The sequence below is a fragment of the Akebia trifoliata genome, chromosome 15, assembly GCF_017979445.1.
Source record: "Akebia trifoliata isolate Shusen 1 chromosome 15, ASM1797944v1, whole genome shotgun sequence".
NCBI classification, from domain to species: Eukaryota; Viridiplantae; Streptophyta; class Magnoliopsida; order Ranunculales; family Lardizabalaceae; genus Akebia; species Akebia trifoliata.
Genome location: NC_141389.1, coordinates 8,156,616 through 8,165,495, shown reverse-complemented (window position 1 = coordinate 8,165,495; position 8,880 = coordinate 8,156,616). Strand labels below are relative to the sequence as shown.

General features: G+C 40.3%; 1 pseudogene; it reads right to left on the bottom strand.

Moving 5' to 3' along the window:
• Positions 1 to 442: 442 nt before the first annotated feature.
• On the bottom strand, positions 443 to 8,228 carry LOC147384197 (homeobox-leucine zipper protein MERISTEM L1 pseudogene; annotated as a pseudogene).
• Between the last annotated feature and the right edge of the window lie 652 nt (positions 8,229 to 8,880).

The following is an 8,880-nucleotide window of genomic DNA, read 5'->3' as shown; positions in this document are numbered from 1 at the left end:
CGGAGCTCGTGTGAGGTCTCGGATTTGACAAAAATTTGATGAGTTTTGAAATTTGAATATTTTTTTGTCGTGTTTTAACAAATCGGAGTTGAATGCAACTTGAAAGGATTTTTTAAATTCTTTTGAATTTTTTTTATTATTATTTTTTTTTTTGATCTTACTCTATTTCTACCATAAGTTAACCCTCTCAATTCATGCATTGTCCCTTTAATGACGCCTTTGATCTTTTCAACGGTGCAGGCAATAAAGTTGTTACCAGTTGTCACAGATCCAAGAGGGAGTTTTGCTGTTGGAGTTGAATCAACTAAGATCTGAAATGCAACAGTCAGACGAAATCTCCCAGACCCAACCTCAGTAATTCCACCTCTATGAATTGTTGGCCAATCTGAACGTATAATGAAATCTGAAGGCAGGAGGGCTAGATAGTCTGGGTCACCTCTATTTAGAACATATTCATTGCAACAATATCAACGGGAGCATAAGCTGCGAACGAGCCTATTACATCGGTGCTACTCTCTTGCAATATCAACATACTCTTTCGCCCTTCTTGATTCGTTATCACACCAATATCTCTAGCTAGCATGTTACTAGCCATAACACTTGCAAGGCGTTCGCACTGTCGATCTAAGGTAGCAACCCATTACTTTGCTCCAAATCCAAGGTCAGAGTTAACCAGTGTTCTATATATACTATAAATTATTTTTTCATCCACTTCTACATGTTTGACCCATATGACCTTGGAGTAACCATTTGGCATTTCTTGGATTAAACAGCCTGATGGCCTTCTTCGACATCTCAATATCGGGTTAAGACACAAATGATCAAAGGAAACATCGACCACCACCCAAATCCCCTCGGCATGTTATTTACAATACCTTACAAAGAAACTCTCTCAAGTCGAAACCAGAGGTGAAGGGATTTGAAATTCTACTGTCATCACTTGAAGGGCTCCATTATAATTTCCTGCTACGCCAGTTGATAGGAATTCTAGATTCATGGCTCTTGAAATAATGGTAGAAAATATATTCGACCATTGATTCACATCCATGAGGATCTCAACAACGTTAATGTGATTCGTGAAAACAACGGCAGTTTCTCGCAAGCTTCTGACTTCAATCTAAATGGTTTTAGCCATATTCCCTTCGGGAATGTTCGCATGTACTCATCTCCACATAGAATCTCATAAGCATGATCAAGACTATGCATCCACAACGGTTCCCCTAGTTGGGCCATTCTTATAAGCTCTTCCATTGCTGCAACTGCAAGTTTGATGATCAATGGTTTATCCGCCTTAGTAGGCCTGGAGAGTGATCTCAAGAGAGGCTTGCTCAGGATCCTTGTTTTGATATATTTGCGTCTTACCTGATGAGTCGTGATGCTTCAAATGCTGAAGTGGTGATGATGATACCTTTTTTTTTAATGTTAGCGAAAAGGTAATGTGAAGCTTTTGAAATAAAAGAAAAATAGATTTCTTACTTACGTGACCTCAGGTGTATCTAATGATTTGAAAACTTGAAGTTTGAATAAGTCTTAGATTTTTCATCATCGGTCAAAATAGTAGTTTTTCTTTTTGAAATTTTATGAAATGTCTTTATCAAATGAGTACGATAAATTCAAAGTTTGTAGAATCTTTGGTTGTGACGATCTCGGTGTTTTTGTCAACCACAGAGGATATAAATGTCAATTGCTCTTTTGGTTCTTTAGTGTCATCCCCAGTGCCCTGGTATTGGAAGACTATTATCTGTTTGGGATTTAAAAAGATTTCGTCATTCATAGTTTATATTCTTACAAGCCAGGAGAGTTTTGTTTTTTACACTTATTGCCCCTGGTGCTAATTACAGTTTTCACCAAACCCGATTTTCACTTTTTTGTGCATCGACGTCCTTTTTGGGATTTTCATCGTGTCGGTGGCTTTGATCTTACCATAGTCTGATTCTTTTACTCATAGAGCCCTTTTAGGTTTTCACTATGCCCTTTAAAACTATGCTTGTATTTTTGAATTTTTACATTACGGTTCTGCTCGGAGTCTCTGTGTCTTTGTGGCTTGATGATTCAAGTTGAGCTGCGAGATCTACAACTTTACTTTTGTAGTAGCACTTTTTCTTGAGTAACAGATCTAGATTCTCCTCTCGAATTTGTTGACGATTATTCGTGGTTCGACCACTCAAGTTGAGCCGCGAGATCAGCTACTCTATACTTCAAGTACTCTTTTTTTTTTCAAATATTCGACCTATAATCCCTTCTCAAGTCTTCCAACTACTAATAAGACTTTGAGGTTCGGACCAAGTCGTAAGATCATTAGTGCTGCCATCGTTACTATGTTTCCCTAGAACATTCCCTGATCAGAAATGACTTTTAGTGGGATGAAACAATGGCTTAGGTTTATGGTAGTGAAAGGATACAAAAGGTTAAGGTCTGGGTCTTAGTTTATCTAAAGTAGGCTAGACATGGGATTGAAAAGGTGATCTATGTCTCCTCCCAGCGTCTCTCAAACTTGTTTAGGCTGGAGATTTGGATTGAACTCAGATCAAGCTTCTGAGTTTTTGACTTTTTTGATTTTTTTGTATTTTTAGTCGTTCACAGTTTATCCTCATGCGGGCTAGGAGTATTTTGATGCTTTTGATTTTTTCGATTTTATTTTATTTTGTCTCTTTTTTTTTCTTTTCATTTTTTTGTGTGTATCATTTTGTAGTTGTTGACTTGCCCCAGTCCTAGGTTAAGAAATGAATGTGATGGCTCAAAATGGTTGACTATGATTGATAATTGGTCTAGAATAGCAAAGATAGCCTTTCGTCATCTCAGAATCAGTTTTTAAGCGTAGTATTTCTTGATAGTGTCAGCATTGATCGGTTGGGGGAAAACTTGTCCGTCCATTTCTGTAAAGATCAGAGCTCCTCTTGTCATTACCTTCTGTACGATAAATGGTCTCTCATAGTTTGGTCGAAACTTTTCCCTAACGTCTTCTTGGATTGGCAAAATCTTCTTCAATAAAAGGTTTCCTAGCGAGAAATCTCTAGGTTTGACTTTCTTGTTGTAGGCATGAGCTATTCGTCGTTGGTAGATCTGTCAATGGAAAATAGCTGCGAGGCGTTTCTCTCCGATCAGATTTAGTTGATCAAATTGAGCTTGAATCCATTCAATTTCATCTAACTCTACTTCTTTTAAGGGTCAGAGGGAGGTAATCTCAACCTCTACAGGTAAAACTGCTTCCATTCCGTATACTAGTGAGTACGGAGTTGTCCCAGTCGAGGTTCTGAACGAGGTTCGATAGGCATGAAGTGCAAAAGGCAACATGTCGTGCCAATCTTTGTATGTAACAGCCATCTTCCCAATTATTTTCTTGATATTCTTGTTAGCTGCCTCGACTGCTCCATTCATCTTGGGTCTGTAGGGTACAGAGTTGTGATGAGTGATCTGGAAATCTTCGCACATCTTAATCATGTCCTTGTTCTTGAAATTCTTAGCATTGTCAGTCACTAGTCCGCTAGGAAGCCCGTATCTGCAGATAATGTTATTTTTGACAAACTTCAGGACGTTGCTTTTGGTAACATTGGCATAAGATGCTGCTTCTACCCATTTAGTGAAGTAGTCGATGGCAACTAGGATGAAGCAATGCCCATTTGCAGCTTTTGACGAGATCTGCCCGATGACGTCCATGCCCCAGAACGAGAAAGGCCAAGGAGTAATCATATTATGCAATTCTGATGGTGGAGTGTTGATCTTGTTGGCATAAATCTGACATAAATGGCATTTGCGAACATGTTGATAGTAGTTACTCTCCATTATCAACCAATAGTATCCTATCCTCATAATCTTTTTGGCCAGCATGTGACCATTCATGTGGGACCCACAGACTCCCTCATGTACAGTCTCAATTAGTCATGTCGCCTCTGTTTCTGCCACACACCTAAGTAAGACCTCATGGTGCGACTTCTTATACAGAATACCGTTACTCAAGAAGAATTGCTCTGCTAATTTTTAAATGGTCCTTCGATCGTTTGGTGTTGCATCTGAGGGGAAGATTCGATCTTCTAGATATGCCTTGATGTCCGAGTACTATGGCTTTTCTTCAGATTTTTCTACTTCGATGGGTAAGCAATAGGCTGGCTCATCTTGAATTCCAATCTCAATAGGGTCGATGATTAAGTCTTCCGAGATACTGATCATAGAAGCAAATGTAGCTAGTACATTTGCAAACTGATTTTTAGCTCTCGGCATGTATGTGAATCAAATCCTATCAAAGCACGACCTTAGTTCCTCTAGCTACTCGTAGTAAGGGACTAGTCTCTGCTTTCGAGTCTTCCATTCTCCAATCGTCTGATAAACTACTAAGTTGGAATCTTCGAAAATGTCGATCTCATCTACCTCGAGGTCTAGTGCTGCTTTCAATCCTGCTATGCATGCTTCGTATTCAGCCTCGTTGTTGGAACATTGGAATTTCAATCTAATGGCAATTGGCACGTGGGACCCATTTGGCTTGATCAAGACCATCCCTATTCAATTTCCTTCCTGATTTGATGCTTCATCGAAGTATATTTTCCAGCCTGGTTCGTCATCATTGTCCTCAATCTAAGTGAATAGTATAGCTTCATCGGGGAAGTTTGTCTTTAATGGCTTATAGTCAGGCAACGGGTGCTCGGTGAGGTGGTTGACGATGGCTTTCCCTTTGATGACTTTTTAAGTGACATATGTGATGTCGAACTCAGATAATAATAGTTGCCATTTTGCCAGTGCGACCTGCTAATGCTGATTTCTCGAATAGGTACTTCAGGGGGTCCATCATGGCGATTAGCATAGTCGAGTAACTCAGCAAATAATAACGTAGTCGTTGAGATGCCCAGACTAATGCACAGCAAGTCTTCTCAAGTGTCAAATATTTTTCCTCGTACTCAGTAAACTTCTTGTTGAGATAATAGATAGCATGTTCTTTCTGTCCTGATTCATCGTGTTACCCTAGCACACAATCCATTGACGTTTCTTGCACTGAGATGTACATCAGCAGGAGTCGTCCTAGAGTATGAGGGACTAGGACTGACGATTTATCAGATATTGTTTAATCTTGTCGAATGCTTCCTGACAGTCTTTGTTCCACTTCTTTGGCGTGTCTTTCCTTAGTATCTTGAAGATCGGCTCACAGATAGGTGTGAGCTGAGTAATGAAACGGTTGATATACTGTATTCTCCCCAAGAATGCCCCAACATCTCTCTATGAAACGGGTGCTTTCATCTCAAGGATATACTTAATTTTCGTCGGATCTATTTCGATGCTCCTTCTACTGACGATGAAACCTAATAGTTTGTCCGATGTTGTCTCGAATACACATTTTGTCGGGTTAAATCTCAAACTGTACTTTCTGAGCCTATCGAACAACTTCTTGAGATTTACCAGATAGTCTTCTTCTATACCAGATTTACCGATCATGTCGTCTACATAGACCTCCATTTCCTTATGAATCATGTCGTGGAATAAAGCGGTCATTGCCCGTTGGTAAGTTGCCCCTACGTAGCTCAGCCCGAATGGCATGACTTTATAGTGGAAAATTCCCCATGGCGTGATGAATGCAGTCTTTTCCTGGTCTTCTTCTGTCATTTTTATCTGGTTATAGCCTGAGAAGCCATCCATGAACGAGAACATGTTGTGCCCTACTATATCGACTAGAGTGTTGATTTGTGGAAGTGGAAAATCAACCTTAAGACTGGCCTTGTTCAAGTCTCGGTAGTCGACACACATGCGTACCTTCCCATCTTTCTTTGGTACTAAGACGACATTAGCCAACCACTCAGGGTACGTAGAGACTACAAGAAATCCTGCCTCAAATTGCTTCATGACCTCATCCTTGACCTTGAGAGCTCATTCTGACTTCAACCTTCTCAATTTTTGCTTGATCGGCATGCTTCCTAAGGTAATTGATAGCTTGTGTACAACAAGATCTGTGTCCAATCCAGGCATATCCCTGTATGACCATGTGAAGACATCTTGATAATCTTGTAAGAGTTTGATCATTTCTTCATTTTGTTACGATGTTAATAAGGCTCCGATCTTGACAATTCGTGGGTCATCTTCGGTACAAAGATTGATTGAATCTGTATCCTCAATGTTTGGCTGAACACCTTTCTTGTGACATACTACAAAATCTTTAATTTCTTTACACGGGTACTCCATTTCTTTCTCAGACTCTTCTTCGATCCCCATGAGGTTGAAGTTGAGTTCAAGATCGAAATCATACTCGTCCCTTTCAAATTTTGTTTTATCTAGGTACTCATTTGATGAAGACAGATCTCTTAAAATTTATTTTTTTGATTTTTGGAAAATATCTATTTTTTTGTAATTTTGAAAGATTTTTTTTATTTTTTTTATCTTTTGAGAACTTTTTATTTTTTTTATTTTTGAGTAATATTTGATTTTCTGTCGCTTTTAGGATAGAAGAACAATCATGCAAATTCATTAGTAAAGATAGGGAGCCCTCAAAATAGTATTTACCCGAGAATAATGGCTCGTTATGATCCTCGAGCAAACTAGATTCGTTTAGTGGCATTTTTTTAGAGGCCTCAACAGCCTCAAGGGTTAACGGGAATTCTTCCCAATTGTTTAGAACTTTCCCTTCTCTGAGGGGGCGGATGAGATATGAAAGTGATTTGTTAGATAATTTGATTGGTGGTTCGGAGATGACCATGATCTCCGATTGATCTTTGTTAAGTTAGGGCATAGTCCCTCCCAAACTTGGTGGATGATGACTGATGCCCAGTTAATGCCAGTGGGGAAAGGTGATTCTTGACTCGTGGTGATTTTTGCTTTTACAGGCTCTTGGGTAGTCTCTGATAGACTTTCATTGGAACCCCCATTGAATAAAACATCAATGCCTTCTACGAAGGATGATTGGGACTCAACAACTAAGTCTTCTTGAATGTGCATAGGTTTGAAATTCACCGCTTTTGACTTTCTTACTGGCTTTGTCGGCAATGGTTCTAATAAGCTATTGGGTCTGGTTTGAGACTTCGGGAAACTGGCACTGATGTGAGGAACTTTGCTCAGATTCCAAACATTTGGTTCTCGATTTTGCTTTCTTGCTAGTCGAAGTTCTTTTTTCTTGTCATTCATTTCTGCTATATACTTTTTCGTGGGCCTAAATCCCAATCTGAAATAAGGATTGTGCTTCTTTGCTTCGACTAGCGTAAATTTTCATTTTCCTCCCCGTCCTAACCCTTGTCTGGGTCGATAGCCTGCTTTATTCAAAACTCATCCGATCATCAGATTTGCCCTTGATAGTTCCGCTTTTACTTTTTCCTTCCCCTTCTCAACATGATTAATAGTAGCGAATTGGTAGGAATGGTAGAGTATTTTGTCTTTTGTCAGGTCAATGTCAATGAATGGCACACCGGGACTCTTCCAGCTGAAATAAGATTCTCTGTCAATACTGATATCATCTTCTGTCCCATGATGAATTTGACTCTTTGGTGCAATGAAGAAGGTACAACTCCTGCTATGTGGATCCATGGTCTGTCCAATAACAAGTTGAATGTCGTTGGTATCTCCATGACCTCAAACGTTACCTCAAAGGTGCAAGGACCTATAACAATCGGTAGGTCTACCTCTCCCAAAGAGTCTCTTCTTGAACTGTCGAAGCCTCGGACAACCTTGTTGTTAGGCTTGACATGTGACCAATCAGCATTGAGTTTTTGGAAGGTTTCAAGTGGAAAAACATTAAGCTCTGAGCCATTATCAATCAGCACCCTGGCAACCATCATGCCCTTGCACATGACCATGATGTTTAACGGTTCCACGTGCCCCCACCCTTCAGGTACAAATTCACTCTCTGTGAAGATAATGGGATTGGGGACCATGATCTGACCAACCGTTTGCTCTAATTGTGTCGGTGAGGTAGTTGCAGGTACATGCGATTTTCCTAAAACTCTCAGTAATGCATCTTGGTGTTCTTCTGACTTTTGCATCAGACCTAGAATACTAATTTGAGCCGACTGCTTGTTCAATTGGTCTACTATATTATGCTCACTCTTATGAATAAGCTTAATGACGTCTGCAGCCTCTGTGTCTGTCACTTTTGCCTTCACTTCCGTCTTATCATCTTTATACAACTTACCATTTTCCTTTGCTTTCCTTTTTTCTTCATCTGTCACCTCTTTTGCGGTCTCTTCCCTGATGTTTACCCCCTTTTCTGGTAATTTTTGGCATCTTCCTACCCTTTTCATATGGTCGACATCAGCCACCATTGCTTTTTTCATGGTCTCAACCCCTGCGGTTGTGGTGATGGTGGTCTCGTAGCTCCAGGGAACTACTTGGTTGGAGCTATAGGGGAATGGTTTAGGTGAGCGAATGGTCATTGGAGGTGGATCAGGTTTTACACTAAGAATGAGGGGTGGTGGTGATGATAGGAGGAGTTACGTGAGGAATTGGTGAAGTGTATGGAATGACGAGTGGTGGACGTGAGGATGAGGTGTAAGGTATATAAAGAGGGGGTTGAGTCGTATTGTGATGACTTGGCGATGTATAGGATATGATGAGAGGTGGTCGGATAGCAGTGTTGGGATTTTGAAGAGTGGGGTAGATGGTGAGGTCAGCCAATCTGAGTGGCGGTCATGTATTTCGATATGGATTTGTCGTGTGATGGTTGACTGTGTTGATCGTGGGCGTTCCTACTTTCTTTGTTAAATGGACCCTGATTTTCGCCCCGATAGGGGCTATCAAATCTGATGGATTGATGTCGAGTTCTCCGTGAATGACATTTATCCTATACCCACTTTCCCCTCCATTATGAATAGGCAGGGGGTTTTGGTTGATGTTCTGTTGTTGGGGTGGGTTTGTAGGTCCGTCCAGTATGAGTGCCTTTTTGTTTATCAAATTCTGTACATTGTGCTTGAGCTA